The 19,065-nt window shown below is 34.6% G+C and overlaps 3 non-coding genes across 3 annotated transcripts; 2 read left to right on the plus strand and 1 right to left on the minus strand.

Annotated features, from left to right (window-relative positions):
• Positions 1 to 707: 707 nt before the first annotated feature.
• On the minus strand, positions 708 to 769 carry LOC126002403 (U7 small nuclear RNA). The gene has a single exon (XR_007493115.1). It is a non-coding gene; the product is annotated as a U7 small nuclear RNA (small nuclear RNA).
• A 4,007-nt stretch (positions 770 to 4,776) lies between these two features.
• Positions 4,777 to 4,910, plus strand: LOC126002754 (U11 spliceosomal RNA). The gene has a single exon (XR_007493397.1). It is a non-coding gene; the product is annotated as a U11 spliceosomal RNA (small nuclear RNA).
• An 8,177-nt stretch (positions 4,911 to 13,087) lies between these two features.
• On the plus strand, positions 13,088 to 13,251 carry LOC126002812 (U1 spliceosomal RNA). Its single transcript, XR_007493441.1, has one exon. It is a non-coding gene; the product is annotated as a U1 spliceosomal RNA (small nuclear RNA).
• Positions 13,252 to 19,065: the final 5,814 nt, after the last annotated feature.

Genomic DNA, 19,065 nt, shown 5'->3' on the forward strand with positions numbered 1-19,065 from the left:
CATCAGCCCAGTTTTACAGACCCTCAAAGTCATGGACTGTGCAGTCATATATGCATCTTTGCAACTCCCTCATAATTTTAATACTGTCGTCCCCATAGAAATAAACCTAATGAGGTGTGAGAATATCATAGAGCCACATAAGCTTAACAAACTAAACCAGCCAACAGTATGCTCAACCAGCTGCATACTCCTGTTAGCTCCAAATTTGAGATCCATCTCACAAAGACCACCAAGGAGATGAATAGCATTGCAATAAAGCATGGGAGTTTATTAACCAGCATGATTAGATCACCCCTTATTAAACAATGACCTCAGGCAAATTTCCAAATATTTTTATAGGTTCACCGAGGTTTCAAATCATCACAGTAAACCTTTAAGTTGATTGGCAGTTGTCTTGGTTGTTTCCTTTTATAGCTAGATATCTAGGTGGAATATTCTGGCTTATAGAGCTTTGGGGCTGGCACCTGAAGTAGTAGAGGAGGGGCTCTGGAGTCCACTGAGCACCTGTGACCTTGTCCATCCAGAGGTTCATGGGTGTTTATTAATCTGACTGTTTTGGTACATGCTCTCGAAGTTCCTGAAATTGGCTGTTCTGGCCTAGTCCCTTCTGTCAAACATCTGAGGACTGTCATGGCAGTCTTTATGTCTAAAGTAAAGCCAACGTTACAGAAGAAAACAACAGTTAGTTCTAAACTTTTTTTTTAGAGGGGGGCCTTCCGGTAGAAACCAGAAGGCCTGCTGGACAAATTCTAAAAGAGCTGTAACACTAGTTCCAAACTTAATAGTCCCTTCCAGCTTTTCACACTGCTTAGTAGACCTTCAAACAATGACATAATGACCCCATTGTAGATATAGTCATTTTCACAAATTTTCTTTTAATAAAGTTTTTCCTGATTAATTCCATCATCAATTAGTTGTACTAAGCAAAAATAAGTCAATTATTAGAATTTGCCAAGAAGCAGTCTTTGGGGTGTTTGGAAAACTAGTGCCAAGTGTGGAGGGAATGTTGCACTGGTGGTGGGATTGTTGTTGGAATATTGAATGTTAGAAATAACTGCATTTTGAAAAACTCTGTAAACCATGCTGTGCAAAATAAAGAAAACAATTAATATTTAAAAATATGCTATTCTTAAAGTGGAGGGTAGGGAGCAGTCAGTAAAATAGAAAGCCAGTTTCTTCAAAGTTGTAAGGTCATGGGTTTTATCCTTGGCACTGGAAAAAAAAAACTACTACCAAACTATATGTTATTCCTGTATATGAACCAAATAATTATTTTTATGAGAAAAAAGGCAATGACAGAAAATTTCAGACTTGAACAAATATATTTACATATAATTGTATTGTCATTCATATAGTATACATTTTATAAATAAAATCTAACTCTCCCTGGGCATAGAAAAATGGCTCTTTTATCTAGTTTTTCCCTAAGCGCATTCTTGTTTCTTACTCAGATAAGCTGATCATTAGCAGAAATGTTTCACACATATTTCACCATCTTTATTCTATGTCTTTGCAAGACAGAAAAAGGCACACTCCAACATATTAGCTGTCTGTATTGCTTCTTCTATTCCTTCGTTGGAAACAGTTGTACTAGTGAATGGGATAATACATTGGTCCCTAACCAATGCATTTCATTATATACCATATGCCGTATGCATTTCTGTGCTTTGGGAAACATCCATTTTAAACTGCCCGAGGTATCCAGAGCCTTTTGCTGCAAAAATTAAAATACCCCCAGTGACTTTACGAATAAAAATATTTATTTTACTCCTGAGCCAAGAGGCAGGAGTAAGCCCCGAGCATTGCCAGTTGTGGCCAACTGCCAACCATTACCCCCTGGAAATATGCCTTTTACTAAGCAAAAAAGTAATAGGAAGTTCAAGAATTGCACTAGTGCAATTCAGATTTAAGAGAATGCTTGGATAGTTTCTACCTTCTTAGTTTGTTGGTGATACCTAGTCCAGCTATAATCAAAGGTTGATCTTACTAAGCATTATCTAAAATTGAGGATTTTGCTTCTTACATTTGTCAGGCAGATAATTTCCTCCAACTTTCTCCAATAGATTCTTTCCAATTCACTAATCAATATCTAGTCTTTTGGCCAAACGTGCTCCTAAAAAGCTTGTGAAAAAAAAAATTGGCACCATTAACCTGTGTTATGTGAATATACAAGAAAATGATAATCTGTCATATTTCATAGGTGGTTATTATTATAAAATTATTTTGTAACAATTCATTTTATATAAAGTAAAACTAGGAAAAAATTTAAATTAAAGTAATGTATTAATGTAAAAGTGCCTGATTTTTGTTGATTACTATGTACTAATAAAGGTACAAATTATTTTTTCCTATTATCCTATTAAACTTTCAAACTACTCTGAAGGTAATATTATATTGTCTTACAAATAGGGACATGACAGTTCAATGTACAGGAATCTTTCCTTTTACATACAAGTTTGATTCCCAGCACCATATTTAGTCCCCTAAGTTCAGAGCCAGGAGTAAGTCCTGAACATTGCAATGTATAACCACAAAGCAAAAAAACATGAACAAAATAATATTCTAAAAAATGGGGACACTGAATTAAAAGCTAGCATTCCCAAGACATACCACTGTTGAAAATCAGGTGATAATAACTAAAGGCAGCTATTCACACAAACTTATGTTTCTTAAAATTAGAAATATTCTTGAATTTCTGTTTTATTTTATGTAATATTACCTTTATACATGAAGGACTTGGAAACACAAGACCATTGTTTATTTTTTATTGAAAGTACAATTATAAGATGAATAGCAAGGTAATTACAATGTTAATTTTATCAAAGAAAATTAAAACACGTATTGATTAAATTAAAGAAATTGAACTTAATTAGATAGCCAATGATATGTATATATGTATGCTAATACTGATAGAACATATAATATATAATTTATTTAATATTATATACACACTATTGGAATATTAGTCTACATATACTCTATATGCTTATATACAAGCAATACTATATTAGATATATATGCAAATATAACTTCTTAATCATTGTATTCCTGTTAAGATATTTGTAAATATTGTCTCTATTTTGATGCCAAGTGTAAAACGTCTGCCTCATTCTTTTTTTTTTTTTTGGTTTTTGGGCCACACCCGGCAGTGCTCAGGGGTTACTCCTGGCTGACTGCTCAGAATTAGCTCCTGGCAGGCACGGGGGACCATATGGGACACCGGGATTCGAACCAACCACCTTAGGCCCTGGATCGGCTGCTTGCAAGGCAAACACCACTGTGCTATCTCTCTGGGCTCTGCCTCATTCTTTAACTTAAGAATTTCCTTGTGGGGCCGGCGAGGTGGTGCTAGAGGTAAGGTGTCTGCCTTGCAAGCGCTAGTCAAGGATCAGGACCGCGGTTCGATCCCCCGTCGTCCCATATGGTCCCTCCAAGCCAGGGGCAATTTCTGAGCGCTTAGCCAGGAGTAACCCCTGAGCATCAAACGGGTGTGGCCAAAAAAAAAAAAAAGGAATTTCCTTCTATATTGGTTCCCTAAAAATTTTATTGTTTCATAGTTATCTCCAAGTTTATGCTGCATTTTGATTGGTTGTGTTTTTACATATAGAAGAATGATTTAAATAAGGATCCTGAGAGGAGATACTTACATTTTTTTTAATATTGTGGTTTAAGTAACATTGTTATAAGTGTCAAAGATTATGTAATTGTATGCTACTTTTTGTATAAGATGTGAAGATTAGCTGCACCTATTTATTTTGCTAACATATGTTCAATCCCTTCTGCTTCATAGTCTAAAAATGCTATAACTCTTCACTGAAGATATTCTTATGCTTTTGCCTAAAATCAGTTAAGAATATTTGATTGTGACTGTCTTTTTTGTTATATTTATTTATATATTTCTATATCAACAATTCTTTATGACTCCAAGAACTAGGAAGTCTTGATATAGATGATATAATTCTATATTTTATTCTGTTACATAATTTTAGCAATTATTGGGATTCTATCTTTTAATATAAACTTTAGGATAAGTTTTGTTAGCCAAGCTATATTATAAATCTAAAACTTTATTTATCATAGTACTTTAAATGTATTGAAGTTTAAATTTAAGTCTTTGGAGAAAGTAAATCAAGTATAAAAACAGGAATTACTACCCAAATAAATGACTATTTATAATTTTTATGATAGGAAAAATAATAACTTCTTTATGCTTTCTAGAGTAATATGTTTGAATAATTTTCTTAATAATAAAAAATTTGGGCAATATAAAATTTATGAATTTAATACTGGAAAGTAGATAGTCCAGTATGATAGAAGCAATAGGATCATCAAAATGAGAGTGACTTATTATTTTTGTTTGTTTTTGTTTTATAATAATAATTTTTATTTTGACCAAAGTGGATTACATATCTTTCACAGTAATATTTTAGGTACATATTAACATTGAATCAGGGGAATTCTCATCACCAAAGTTTACTCTCTCTACTCCTGTTTCCAGCTTGCATCCCATATTCCCCTCCCTTGCCCCAGGGGCTGCAGTATAAGTGTAGCCCTCTGTGTGTAGTTTGTTGTAGATTGAGTATTGATTCTTTTGTCGTTGGCTTTGGATTTGGTGTTTGCTAAAATGCCAACATGCTGGTTTCAAAAAATTTGAGTGTTTAATAACAGATTGATTTTGTTTCACATATGCTGGAATAGGACAACTTCTCACATTAAACAATTTAAGAGTAGTAAAAAAATTTGGGAAGTAAAAAGGACAATAAATATATAAAATGAAAAAAGGGCTTCTGCCGTGACTGGCACACGCCGGGCAGCTCGTTTGTCCTGCTTGCGGAATTGAAATCAAGAGATTCTGGAAGCATAAGTTTTGGGCCCCTGGGCAGCTGGTGATCATTGGTCCCAGTGTCCTGAAAAAAAAAAAAAAAGAAAAAATATATACAAAATGAAACCCTGATAGAGATAAAGATATAAAGGCATTCCTATGTTCATGGCAGTGCTTAATGCAGATTAGGCAATATTTGGAAAAGACCCAGATGAAAAAGATGACAGATGAGTAGATAAAGAAGTTGTGGGATACATACACATGGATTTCTGCTGAGCTATTAGAGAAGATTAAAAATTGACTTCTCTGCCAGATGGATGGAACTAAAGGAATTATTAAGGCTAATTGAAATAATTCAGAAGGTGAAAGATGATATCACTCAAATACATAAAGAAACAAAGATCCACTGAAAGCAAACCCTCACTCTGACCACAAAATTGAGCTTATCAAGGCTAGGCAGTGTACTGGAAGAACAGAAAGGTTATAGTATAATCTTGTGAAGTTATTGGCACTTTGGTGATAGGTGTAGCATGATAATTTTGTAACTTTAAACCATATAAAGACAATCTTTTCAACCAATGTTACCTCAATAAAAACATAACATTTAAATTAAAAATGACAATTGTGTTAAATATAATGAATTGGCATCTGGTATTATTTTAAAACCTATTCTTAGCCACCTTCTTTGTGTTAAATGTCTTGGAAAACTCCGTACTTCATTTCCTCGTCATTAGCATTCTAGATATAAAAATGCTGTTTCTTAAATGCCCTGTGTGAAGTTAAGAAGATAGAAATGAGACAGACATCATGTTCCATCTACCACTGGTTATTTCCTGCTGTAACCAATGGGGTGGAGAAACTATTTGGTTTTCTGTAGCAGATTTTTGTGTCTAGTTATCACTTTTGTTGAGAAAAAACTGTTTTGGTGACAGTTTCTTCTCAACTCGAATTCCTTGGTCATCATTGTGTAACAGAAAAGTGACACAATAAAACGTCCATTGACATCTCTAGAATTCCTAAACTATATTTATGTACTGCAATAAAAGTGAACTTGTACAATCTATTCTCTGCCTTCTATAGCACAGATTTCAGTTAAATCATTTATAATAATTCTACATAGTGCAATATTTAAATAAAACTTCTTCCTGCTTTAACAAATACCTGGACAGCTTATAGTACAGAAAAGAATCTAAAGTGACAAAACTTTTGGGGAGAAAATATTATAAAAGTAAGCATCAATTGACAAATTAAGGAAATAAAAATAGACTTTGCAGTGCAGGGGAACAGGTTTCTCCACATATTGGTCTCTCTGACTTCTAACAGTTATAATCGTATACCTGGCCTTACCCAGCCTGATATGCTGCTTCCTAAGCACATGTTTCTAAAGTTCAAGAAATTGAAATAATAACAAATAAGTTGTGTTTTTGCTAAAGTACAATGGGAGACAAAAAGGGTGGTTTTATGAGTGTAAAGTGATTAAAAATCCAACTCAATAAACCTACCTCCTGAATGATAGCATAGAATCTTGGCACAGCTGCTCCCCAGAAAAACAAGCATAATAATGAGAAATATTTTTAAAAAAGAATAATGTTAATTAAAATCTCTAAAAAATTTTGTAAGTGTTTATGGCCAATAGAGAAACATTGATTCAACAAAGTCAATGGAACAGTGAGTGTCTATGACATTTGCTTTTCTCCACCTCCTGCCACCAGCTTCAAATGTTTAAGGTGCTAATTTGGGGGCAATGGTCAAGGTCAGTGTGACCTCACTCTAGTCCCCAATCAAGGCAGGAAGATATCCCTGGGAGAGGCAAGCTACTATCATTTGTCTCTTTATTCCAATTACTTTGTTACAGAGATAAATCTCCTATTAATGTAACCATATTCTAGAGGTTCTTACCTGTATCTATTCCTCACAGGAAGGCCAGAGACTGCTGCCCAGGAAAAACACCTTCCCTCTTGCCCTAGTACAGAGGGTCTGAATTGATCCCAAGAATGTCTTTTTCCTGGACAGAGATTGATACTTGGCTATGGAATTCATTTACTATAACTTGGCCTAGCATACATTATTTCTTTAATGTATTCAAGCCAGCAGTATCAATGCAAACAGGATGAAAAGTTCTTTGACATTGATAAAATACATTTTCTTGCATATATTATATTTCTTAAGAAAAAAATAAATGGAAACAATCAGGGTCCCAGAAAGAGTGTATTGAATCTGAATAGCAGCCTAGTTTACCATCTTACACATCACACTGTGTTTTTAAAGTATAAGAGAAATTTTGCTCCTGTAATTTATGATGTGGAGATATCTTAGTCAAAAAACAGAAAGTTTGGGGGATACGTTTTTCTTTTTAAAGCAATTTATGGTGCTTTGATTTATAACACTGTTCATGAAAGGGTTTCACGCATACAGTGTTTACATCATAATATTTAACATCATCCCTGTGTCAGAGTGTTTGCTCCTTGAGCAATTGTTTCACGGACCCTCCCATCAACCACCCATCATGCCCTTAATGAGCTCAGTTCTTAAAAACCAGTTTTCAGGTTCTATTGTCTTCCATCATTTGTTATTCTTCTGCTTCTTAATACTACACTTATGAGAAAGGTCATTATGTATTTGTCCCTCTCCTTTTGACTGGTTTTCTTGAGCATAATACCCCTAGTTTTATTCACATAGTGTCAAACTGCATGGTTTCCTTATTTCTTATAACTGAATAGTGTTCCATTGTGCATATACCCCACAGTTTCATTATCCAGTCATCTGTTTTTGATGGTTGGAATATTTCCATAATTTGGGTATTTTATATAGTAAAGCAATGAACATAGGAGTGCAATGAACTATTTCAGATACCTTTTTGAAATAGTGCTTTTGTGCCCTTGGAGTAGGCTCCAAGAAGTGAAATTACTGGATTGTATGGAAGCTCAAGCCTTGGCTTTTTAAGAAGTGTCCACATTGTTTTTCCTAAAGGTTGAACCAGTTAACATTCTTATGAACCATTAATAAGGTTTCCTTTTCCCCATATCCATATCAGTATTGCCTATTTTTGTTCTTATTAATGTGTGTCAGTTTCATTTGTGTGAGGTAATATTCATTGCTATTTTATTTGTATTTCCCTAATGACAAGTAATGAAGAACATTTTTTCATATCTGTTAGCTGTTTCATATTGTATTTCTACATTAAGAAAGTTTCTGTTCATATATTCCCTCTATTTTTTAAAGGAATTTCTTGTTTTTTTTTTGTTTGTTTTGTTTGTTTGTTTGTTTGTTTTGGGGGGCCACTCGGCGGTGCTCAGGGGTTACTCCTGGCTGTCTGCTCAGAAATAGCTCCTGGCAGACACGGGGACCATATGGGACACCGGGATTCGAACCAACCACCTTTGGTCCTGGATCGGCTGCTTGCAAGGCAAACGCCACTGTGCTATCTCTCCGGGCCCTCTTGTTTTTTTTTTTTAAAGTCTTACATGTGTTTTATTTATCATGGATATTAATACACTGACAGATGAATGGTGAGCTAATATTATCTCTAAGCATTTGGAATGTCTCTTTTTAATACAAAATCTTTATTTAAGTCATAAACAGAATACCCCCCTTCACCAGTGGGACATTTCCACCACAAGTGTCCCCTTCCTCCTTTCCCACCCCTGCCTGTATTCAAGACAGGCATTCTACTTCTTTCACTCATTAAGATAGTCATAATAGTTGTTAGTGTAGTTATTTCACTATCTGCACTCACTACTCTTTGTAGTGAGCTTCATATTGTGAGCCGTTTCTCCCAAACTGCATCTCTATTGTCTCTGGGCATTATAACAATAATGTCTTTAATTTTAATGAGACTACTCTGTGTCTATCTCTCTTTCTCTGACTTATTTTACTCAGCATAATAGATTTCATGTACATCCATGTATTGGAAAATTGCATGACTTCATCTCTCCTGATGGCTGCATAATATTCCATTGTGGATATGTACCACAGTTTTATTTTTAATTTTTTTATTTTTAATTATGAGAACAAGGATGCAAAGAAAGAGGACAAGGTAAAGTTACAGTGAAAGGACAATCACCCATAACATAATTCTCAGAAGTCCCCTTGCTGATATCTTAACTTTGAAATTTCAGCCAAAGAACATTAAGATAAATAAGACAGAATCCATGTACAATTACTTTGTCCCTCAAGTCCCCAGATTGTAACACATTATAATATTTCTTAATAGCACACAAGGCAATCTAAAGCCATAAAACATACGTAACTCCTTAAACATTACAGGCATAGTATTTTTTTACGTTTCCATATACATGCATATTAGCTTAAGTTAACCTCAAATTTTAAGTGGGTTCTTTTTAAGGATTAGAGTCAAAGGAGCACAGTAAAAATGGTGTTAGAGTGGCAATTGTTGTTTGCATAGGCCCACCAAAATATGAGGGACATGGAAAGAAATAACCTTGGCCTAAATACAAAGAGACCCGATCCCTGAAGTTTCCTGGCACAAGACCAACTCTAGGCTCCAGGCAAGCTAGATTGTCCAATCCAAGACACTGTCTGTAGTGCCAACACACTTTTATTTTTCACACAGTCTCTGTTGTTGGTATCATGTTTCTGTATTAAAGATCCTGGAATCTTCATATCCTACATTGAAGTCAGGATGTGGAGCGTCCTCTCGTTTCACCTCACAATCAAAGGGCAATGCACAGTTTCTTTAGCCATTCATCTGTTGAAGGACATCTTGGTTGTTTCCAGAGTTTGGCTATTGTAAACAGCACTGCAGTAAATATAGGTGTGAGGAAGGGATTTTTGAATTGCATTTTTGTGTTCCTAGGATATATCCCTAGGCGTGTTATAGCTGGATCATATGGGAACTCAATATCCAGTTCTTTTTAAGGAATATTCATATTGTTTACCATAAAGACTGGACTAGATGGCATTCCCACCATCAGTGAATGAGAGAGAGTTCCTTTCTCTCCACATCCCTGCCAGCACTGATTGTTCTTGTTCTTTGTGATGTGTGCCAGTCTCTGTGGCGTGAGGTGGTACCTCATAGTTGTTTGGATTTGCATCTCCCTGATGACTAGTGATGTGGAGCATTTTTTCATGTGTCTTTTTGGCCATTTAGTTATTAAAACAGCATGGTATCAGAATAAATACATATCCTTAGATCAGTGAAATAGACTTCAGTATTCAGAGGATGTTCCCCAGACATACAATCAATTCATTTTTGACAAAGGGACAAGAAATTTTTAAAAAAGCAAGGAAAGCCTCTTCAACAAGTGGTGTGGGCACAACTAGTTTGCCACTTGCAAAAAGGCTAATTCAGACACCCTAACACCATGGACCAAGGTCAAATCCAAGTGGATCAAAGACCTTGATTTCAGGTCTAAAACCATAAGGTATATAGAACAACATATAGGTAAGACATTATAACATTGAGACTAAAGGCATTATCAAGGAGGAAACAGCACTTTCCAAACAAGTGGAAGCAGAGATAAACAGATAGAGACATATTAAGCTGAGAAGTTTCTGCATCTCAAAGGAAATAGTGCCTAGGATACAAAAGCCATCCACAGAATGGGAGAAACTATTCACCCAATACCCATCAGATAAGGGCTAATCTCTAAAATATACAAGGTACTGACAGAACCTAACAAGAAAAACACATCTAAACCCATCAAAAAATGGGGAGAAGAAATGAACAGTCACTTCCTCAAAGAAGAAATACAAGTGGGAATGCCTTTTAACAAGGCATCATTTCTTTGTGATGTATAAGTTTCTTTGATTGATATGGCTGCAATGTTTTTATATTTTATTTTTTTGAAAGTCCTTGTCACAGAAATTCGAGAGGAAAGAGATATTAAGGGAATCCAGATTGAAAGAAAGCAAACTACCACTATTTTCAGATTTGATGATTATATAGTTAAAAAACCCTACTCATTTTACAAAGAAAGTTCTTGAAAACAATAAACCTGTGAAGTAAATTGTTTACAAAATAAACACACAGAATTCAAGGCATTATGCATAGAATGAAGTGGGAGAGAATTTTTTAAAAAAAATTCCATTAACAATTGTAACTTATAAAATGAAGTATCTTGTTATCAGCTAAAGCAAAAAAGGGAAATAATTATGCAAATAAAATTATAGTTAAACACTAAAATAAAAGGCACACAGAAATAAAAGACATAATATGTTCATAGATTAAAAAAGAGTAATGTTGTTAATATGGCAATCCTGGGAGCCAGAGCAATGGCACAGTGGGTAGGGCATTTGCCTTGCATGTGGCTGACCTAAGTTTGATCTCTGGCATCCTATATGGTTCAGAAACCCTGCCAGGAGTAATTTCTAAGTCAGAGTCATGAGTGAGCCTTGAATACCACTGGGTGTGACTCAAAAATGAACAAATGAAACAGACAATTCTACCCATAGCACTATAAAGACAGATTCAATATAGTTCCTATGAAATATCCATGATACTTTTTGACAGAATCTTTCTGAAACTTATATGCAACAATATAACTCCTAGAAAAAAAGATGGAGATTTCTCTTTCTCAAATTTTAATTTGTACTGTTAAACCACCATAATCAAGACAAGATAGTACTGGAATAAAGAAAGGCTCTAGAACTGAGAGCCTAGAGCCAGATCTTCAGACACCTGGACAGCTAATCTTTACAAAGGAAAACAGATTATGAAATGAGCAAAGAAATCTATTCAACAAATTATGTTGGAAAAACTAGTCACATGAAAAAAATAATTAATATTCATATTTTACACTATGTTCAAAGTGATTTCAAAATGCATTAAAGCCCTTCTATCAGATCTGTATCCACACATTATATTGAGTAAAACATAATTTTCCTATTGTTACTGAAACAATGAAAATTAATCTTATATCATAAAAAATTCCAAATTGCTATTTTACAGTTCTACAAATCAGAAGTACATTGTAGGTCTCACTGAGCAGAACCAGAGTATATGCAGGATTTCAGACATTCTGGGGACTCAATGGAAAGTTTGGAGAACATCTATTCTGTTGAGCTCCATTTAGATATTGATGAAATCATTCTCTAGGCCAAACAATACATCTAGACAGACCAGCAATGAGAAGTACATATTTTTGTCCCATCCATAACTAGGATCAGAGCACAGGAGTTTATGGGCTGAATAAGACTGCAGACTGGACATTCACTACTCCTATTCCTCTGTGTCTTGGAATTTAAGACAATGGTTTTTAAAATTTTTACAATTTTGATTCAGGTTGTTCAAAAAAACTTGAGGTTCAATACCACTATTAAAAGATCATGTATTTTCTTGTGCTTCCTTCAAAAGCTATCCCCATTCCTTAATGTATTCTCTCTTTCAGTCTTCAAAGCCAGTTTTGGCATTTTTCATATTAATGATATTAATTTTCTGCTTTCCTTGTCTACTTTTTTAAATAGGGATTGAATGTGATTCTTTTTTAAATAATACCTTCATAAGCACCATGATTTCAAACATGTTTGTAGTTGGGTCAGTCATAAAAAGAACACCCCCTTCACCAGTGCAACATTCCCAGCATCAATGCCTCCCATTTTCCTCCTCCCCCACCCTCTGCCAGTATTTGAGACAGGCATTCTACTTCTTTCACTCATTAATATTGTCATGATATTTGTTAGTAGTGTTATTTCTCTAACTGCACTCACCACTCTTTGTGGTATCGTGAGTTGTTCCTTCCAACCCTCATCTCTATTGTCTGGGTATTATTACAACAATGTCTTACTTTTCTTAAATCCATAGATGAATGAGACTATTCTGTCTTGATCTCTCTCTCCCTCTGACTTATTTCACTCAACATAACAGTTTCCATGTCCATCCATAAATAAGAAAATTCCATGACTTCATTCATCTCTCATGACACTGCATAATATTCCATTGTATCTATGTACCATAGTTTCTTTACCCATTCATCTGTTGAAGGGCATCTTGGTTGTTTCCAGATTTTGGCTATTGTAAATAGCACTGCAATGAATATAGGTGTGAGGAAGGGATTTTTGTATTGTATTTTTGTGTTCCTAGGGTATATCCCTAGGAGTAGTATATCTGGATCATATGGGAGCTCCATTTCAGTTTTTTGAGAAATCTTCATATTGTTTTCCATGAGGCTGGATTAGATGGCATTCCCACTAGCAGTGACTGAGAGTTCCTTTCTCTCCACTCCTCCACGAGCATTGATTGTTCTTGTTCTTTGTCTACCTTTAATGAACCTTGTGATTACTAGTAAACTTAAATTCTCCTTTGCTATACTTGCCTGGAAGGGGAAATACCATGATCACAAAGGTGGTTTCCCCAGGATGAGGCTCACCCATTGCACTCCGGGTGTGCTGACCCCTGCGATTTCCCCAAATATGGGAAACTCAACTGCATAATTTGTGGTAGTGGGGGACTGCATCCACGCTCTCCCCTAAAGAAAGAAAAAAAAAACAATTCTTCTTTGCTATGAAACATCTCACAGAGTTCCTAGAGATCAGTATCTGGACCTTTTAGGGAGATCTTTAATTTTGTCTGTTACTGAGCTGATGGGGCAGAAGCGATATCACCGTGGTAGGGCATTTGCCTTGTATGCAGCTAACCCAGGACGACCAGGTTAGATTCCTGACATCTCATACGGTCAACCGAGCCTGCCAGGATCAATTTCTGAGAGCAGAACCAGGAGTAACCCCTGAGTGCCACTGGGTGACCTTCCAAAAACCCAAACACAAAAAACTGAGCTGACAATAGCGGACTTGAGAATTTTGTCCAGTGATTATTAAAATGTAGCCAAATCAACTTGATCACCCCTCCCAACCATTAGAAAATTTAAAAAATTTAAGCCAGAGTGATAGAATATCAGGAAGGGTATTTGCCTTTCACATGGTCAACCAAGGCACCATATATGATCCTCCCAGGGCACAGCCAAGAGTGATCCCTAAGATAGAATTAGAAGTATGCCTTCAACACCATTAAATGTCATCCAAAAACAAAAAGAGAGAAAGAAGAGAGAAGGAAAGAGAAAAGTGTTTGTCTTTCACTTGAAGAAAGATAATTTTAATTTCTCTCTGTCTCTCTCTTTGTCTAGGGGCCACACTCAACAAGCTCAGGTATCACCCTGGCATTGTGAGACCAGGAATCAAGCCCAGGTTTGTCATAAGTCCCACCTGCCAACTCTATTTTAAATTCCTTTCCCTCTCTTTTTGTCAAGTCAAAGGATACTGGCTTCTAAAGAATAAATAAAAGGATTTGGGAGAGTGAAAGAAGCTATAATTAAAAGTTATGTCTTTGAAAAGAAGTTATGTCTTTGGAGCAGTCTTGATATTTTGTCCTCTGACAGAACATAGTAAGAAGAGCAAATATAGTTTAAAGGTGAGAGAATTAGAGGAAGAAAGCTAATTGAACAAACACTGGGATAGTTATTGTGTGTTGATAATGTAGATCCATTTGGAAGTGTACAAATGAGAGTGTGGTGAGTCAGGGAGGTAGTTCCAGTGATAATGCATGCCTTTAGCATATACCGGTCTCTGAGTTCAATCCCTGGCACCACAAGGCTCCTTAGCACTGCAGACTCTAGCACTATCCATCAGGGATGGGTCAGGTGTTCCAAGTATGGCCCATATGCCCAAAACTGGGTGTAGCCTTTATAAAATTTTTAAATAAAAGAGAGATAGAAAAAGAACACAAATAACAAGCAAGAACAATAGTCCAGTTCTTGTAGGAAGTATAGACCTAGTTGTATCTTTAGAACCTTAAGTCACAGGTAGTGATCCTTGAGTGCATGGCCAGGAATAAGCCATGTGCATGTGAACTGGTGACTTCCACACTAAATTGTACCATTTTATTTACCCCTCACCAAGTGTCTGTGAGAAGCCCTCTGGCCTTATTGTAACTTGCCACTCAGAGGCACAATCAGTTGAAGTTAGTGAGAGAAATTACCAAAGTCAAAAGAGAGATATCAACTTTAGTTAAGGAAAATGCCTTTTTCTCTTTGCTTCTGATGAGATATTAACAGAATATGCACTCCCAACCTTATTTTGATCTAAACCAAGTGAACCAGGAATTACTGAAAGGACGATGAAGAAAGATTAACAGAAGTGTTTGAGGTAATATAGGTAATATAAATATAAGTAGTATTTAGGTAAAATATAGGTAATATAGGTAATAAAAATACTTTTTACTTATGCCTTTCCAATTTAATACTGAACATAAATATAGAAGCAAATTTCTTTAATTCAGAGATACAAATTTCTTTAATCAGAGATACATGGATTTATGATGTTAGGAATAAGACAATGCAATTTATACATACCTCAACTTTCTTGATTAATTCAGAAGCTTTAAATATCATTTTAAATGATAATAAATAGCATTAAAATATCATTTGGAGATGGAATTTTTGATCAGTGATCATTTTATTTTATTTTGGTGTTTTGAGGCCACACCTGGCAGAGCTCAGGGTTACTCCTGGCCCTATGCTCAGAAATCACTATTGGTAGGCTCAGAGAGACCACATGGGATGCAGGGGATTGAGCCAGCTTAGGTCCTGGGTCAGCAGCATGCAAGGCAAATGCCCTATTGTAGTGCTATTGCTCTGGACCCTCAGTAATCATTTTAGATGGAAGCTGATGAAGGAACATATACTATTTGCATTTGAGAAAGTGATATTTTCTTATTTTTACATGGTGAAAGTGTTTAGACCTATGATTCTGATTTTATTTATATTATAGTTTTAATCCTCACTTTGTACCCTGGAAAACTGACATGTAACTTGTTGTGCATCTCATATTATGAACTCCTAAATCCAGATCTTCTGTGGGCATTTGTTTTCAGAACTGGCACTGTCTTGCAGTCTGGCAGAACAAAGTAGTAGTCAAAGAGTACTTGCTGAATTAAATTGAATTGAATTGACTTCTCTATCTTATCTTGATTATCACCATAGCTAAACCAGTCCTCAGTAATTCACAACATGCAGCAGGACAAATTGCCCTCCAGAAGGAGTAGTTAGTGATTCATACTGTTAAATTGCCCAATTTTCCAATTGTCAAATGTTAAATTGCCTAATACATTTTCTCAATGGCATTTGTTTTCTTTGAAGGAGTAAACAAACAATAAACTCTTTAATCTTAGCCATTCTGGAATAATGTTCCTCTTGAACTATGCTTTTGCATTGTTTGTGACTACTTTTACATTATTTTGAAGCATTTTTAGGGCAACAGATTTTCACGAAAATTTTCCTGTGTTAAAGTTAATTGTAAAATTAAGCTTAGTTCTTTCAATTTTAATGTGTGTGGTAATCTTGAAGTCAACTTTGTATAGTTAACCAGAATTAAAGAATGGATTCATAATTTTGAAGAAACACAGTTTATTACGATCCAGCTATACCACTCCTAGGGATCCAGCTATACCACTCCTAGGGATATATCCTAGGAACACAAAAATACAATACAAAAATACCTTCCTCACACCTATATTCATTGCAGTACTATTTACAATAGTCAGACTCTGGAAACAACCAAGATGTCCTTCAACAGATGAATGGCTAAAGAAACTGTGGTACATATACACAATGGAATATTATGCAACCATCAAGAGAGATGAAGTCATGCAATTTTCCTACACCTGGATGTACATGAAATCTATTATGCTGAGTGAAATAAGCCAGAGGGAGAGAGACAGACACAGACACTAATCTATGAGTTTTTAAGAACAATAAAAGACAATTTTGCAATAATTCTCAGAGACAAAAGATGAAGGGCTGGAAGATTCAGTTCACTACATGAAGCTCACCATAAAGAATTATGAGTGCAATTAGAGAAATAACTACTTTGAGAACTATCATAACAAAGTGAATGAATGAGGGAAATAGAAAGGTTGTCTAGAGTACAAGTGGAGTTGGGGTGGGGAGGAGGGAGATTTGGGACATTGGTGATGGGAACATTCCACTAGTAAAGGGGTGTTCTTTTCAAGACTGTAACCCAACCACAGTCATATTTGTAATCAAGGTGTTTAAATAAAAATTTAATAAAAAGAAAAAAAAGAAACTCAGTTTATGGTATAATAAAAATTAGAATGCTAATAATATTTATTGATAAATATTTTCTTATAACAAGTTCTCTATAAAGAGATTGACAGAATAGAATCTCTGAAAAGAAATTATATACAAAATTTATTTTAATTTTTAATATAATAATGATAATCTTACAATATATGTCAGAGAAAGTTATACTTAATTTTATATATTAAAGCAGGAGTTATTTGCTTGATCTGTACATCATACATCAGTAATATCTTCAAAGAATTTTTTAATCTATGTACTTGGCAATTTCTTTTACAATTAATATTAATGTAGTTGGTAAATGTAATAGCAATTCCAAAATACTTCATGATCTATAAGTTTTAAAGATCATTAGATATATGTTTGAAATGATATGTTCTTGGCATCAGCCCTTATTACTACCTCTACCAGACAAGAGGGTCTTCAAATTTAGTGTCTCTTCCTGTTAAACTTTTTGCCTGACACTACCAAATTCTCATAGTTCCAGAATCAACAAAGCATGCAGTAAAAAAACATGTTCTAACAATGTGCACAATTTTAATTGTATTTTATTAAAATTTGTACATATTTGGATACCATTTGCTGAAAAAGGAAAATATTAACTTGGAATTTCAAAATATTTCTTATTACTCAAAAATGAGATAACAAAATCAAGCCTAACAATAGTATTTATATTAAAAATGCCTACTTCCAGTTGGAAAGTTATTCATGCTTAACATCTTAAAAAGCATAAAAGTAGGCCAATGATTTATATTTCTACAATAATGATAATTGCTATTAAAACTTTAAATGTACATCCATTACATATATTTGGATCATATAGGTCTTATGTGTCTACATTTCTATTCATAAAAATATAGATATTATTACATTATTACAAATATATTATAGTTTTTAATAAAATATGTTCTGAGGAACTGTGTGACAGTGGTCCTATCTCTCAGTGGTCCTCAAAGAGATTCTCAACCAATCTGAGAGGTGATTCAACACAAGGAGTGTCCCCAGACGTGATGCTTTTTGTTCTGTGGTATCAGGGACACCAGATCATTCTGGTTGTTCTGGGAGCATTCAGGGCTACTCCTAGTGGTGTTAGGGTGTTGGTGAAGGGAGAGGGTATTACAGGGCTGCACTCAAGATGTTCTGGAGACCATGTGATGCAGGATTGGGGCAGGTAAACATGTGTCCTAACCACCATACAGTCTCTCAGCCTCTGAGTTACTTGTTTAATTCATAATTATTTTCCTTAAAGTTTCTGTATACCTTAAATATATTCCCATAATAAATAGTTATCAACTGCACAATAATCCAATGTCATTCTAGTTATGAATTAAATAATATCCATCAAACTAGAGCTATTTTGACCCATCAAAAGTTGTTTCAGATTTGACCTATCTAAAAAACGTGTTCAGATTTCAAAAATTGAATATAATACACATGAAATATTTTAGCTCATCATTATTGTTATTATTTTAAAAAGGAATCCCTTATATTGATAGTATTTTCCCACCCAGATTTTTCTTTTAGCATTTCCAATATCATATTGCATGTTGTTTATGTACCTGTCATAATTTTCTTGTATGTTTCTTGAGAACAGATACTATGTCTGATTCTTCTCAATTTTGTTGATTGAGATTCTCAACATAGTTTAAATATTTAAAAATTAATTGATTAATGAACAATCTAGGTTTGCTCCTTTTACTTTGTTAAAGACTAAAAGTGCTGAAACAAGAGATTCATGCATTCATTATAAAGCATTAATAGAGAATTCTTTTATGATTGCTGCATTTTCTAGATCAAAAGATAAAATATTTTACTGCAATAATTGAATTTATAATTTCTGCCACTTTATGGTAGGAGGAGATAGAAATTTTACATATATAATATCCAAATGCTAATAAAATATGTAAAAATATGATTTAAATGATATTTGCTTCTATTTTGGATTTTTTAAAAAGATGTAAGGGATACATCTGACTTTACTTTCTTCATTTATATATAAAACTTTGCAATGCCCTTTTGTTCACATTTCTTGAAACCCAAGTCAAATGTATTGGATTTAACATTTTTTTAATTTTAAAATGATAGCAAGATCATATACCTCTGCTAAATATATTTCCAGAGGTCAGAAGTCTAGTTATAACATTCAAAGTCAGAACTTCTAAGATGAAAGTTATCTGAGGACATAGACATTGT

The sequence above is a fragment of the Suncus etruscus genome, chromosome 2 (genome assembly GCF_024139225.1).
Source record: "Suncus etruscus isolate mSunEtr1 chromosome 2, mSunEtr1.pri.cur, whole genome shotgun sequence".
In the NCBI taxonomy this organism is placed as follows: domain Eukaryota; kingdom Metazoa; phylum Chordata; class Mammalia; order Eulipotyphla; family Soricidae; genus Suncus; species Suncus etruscus.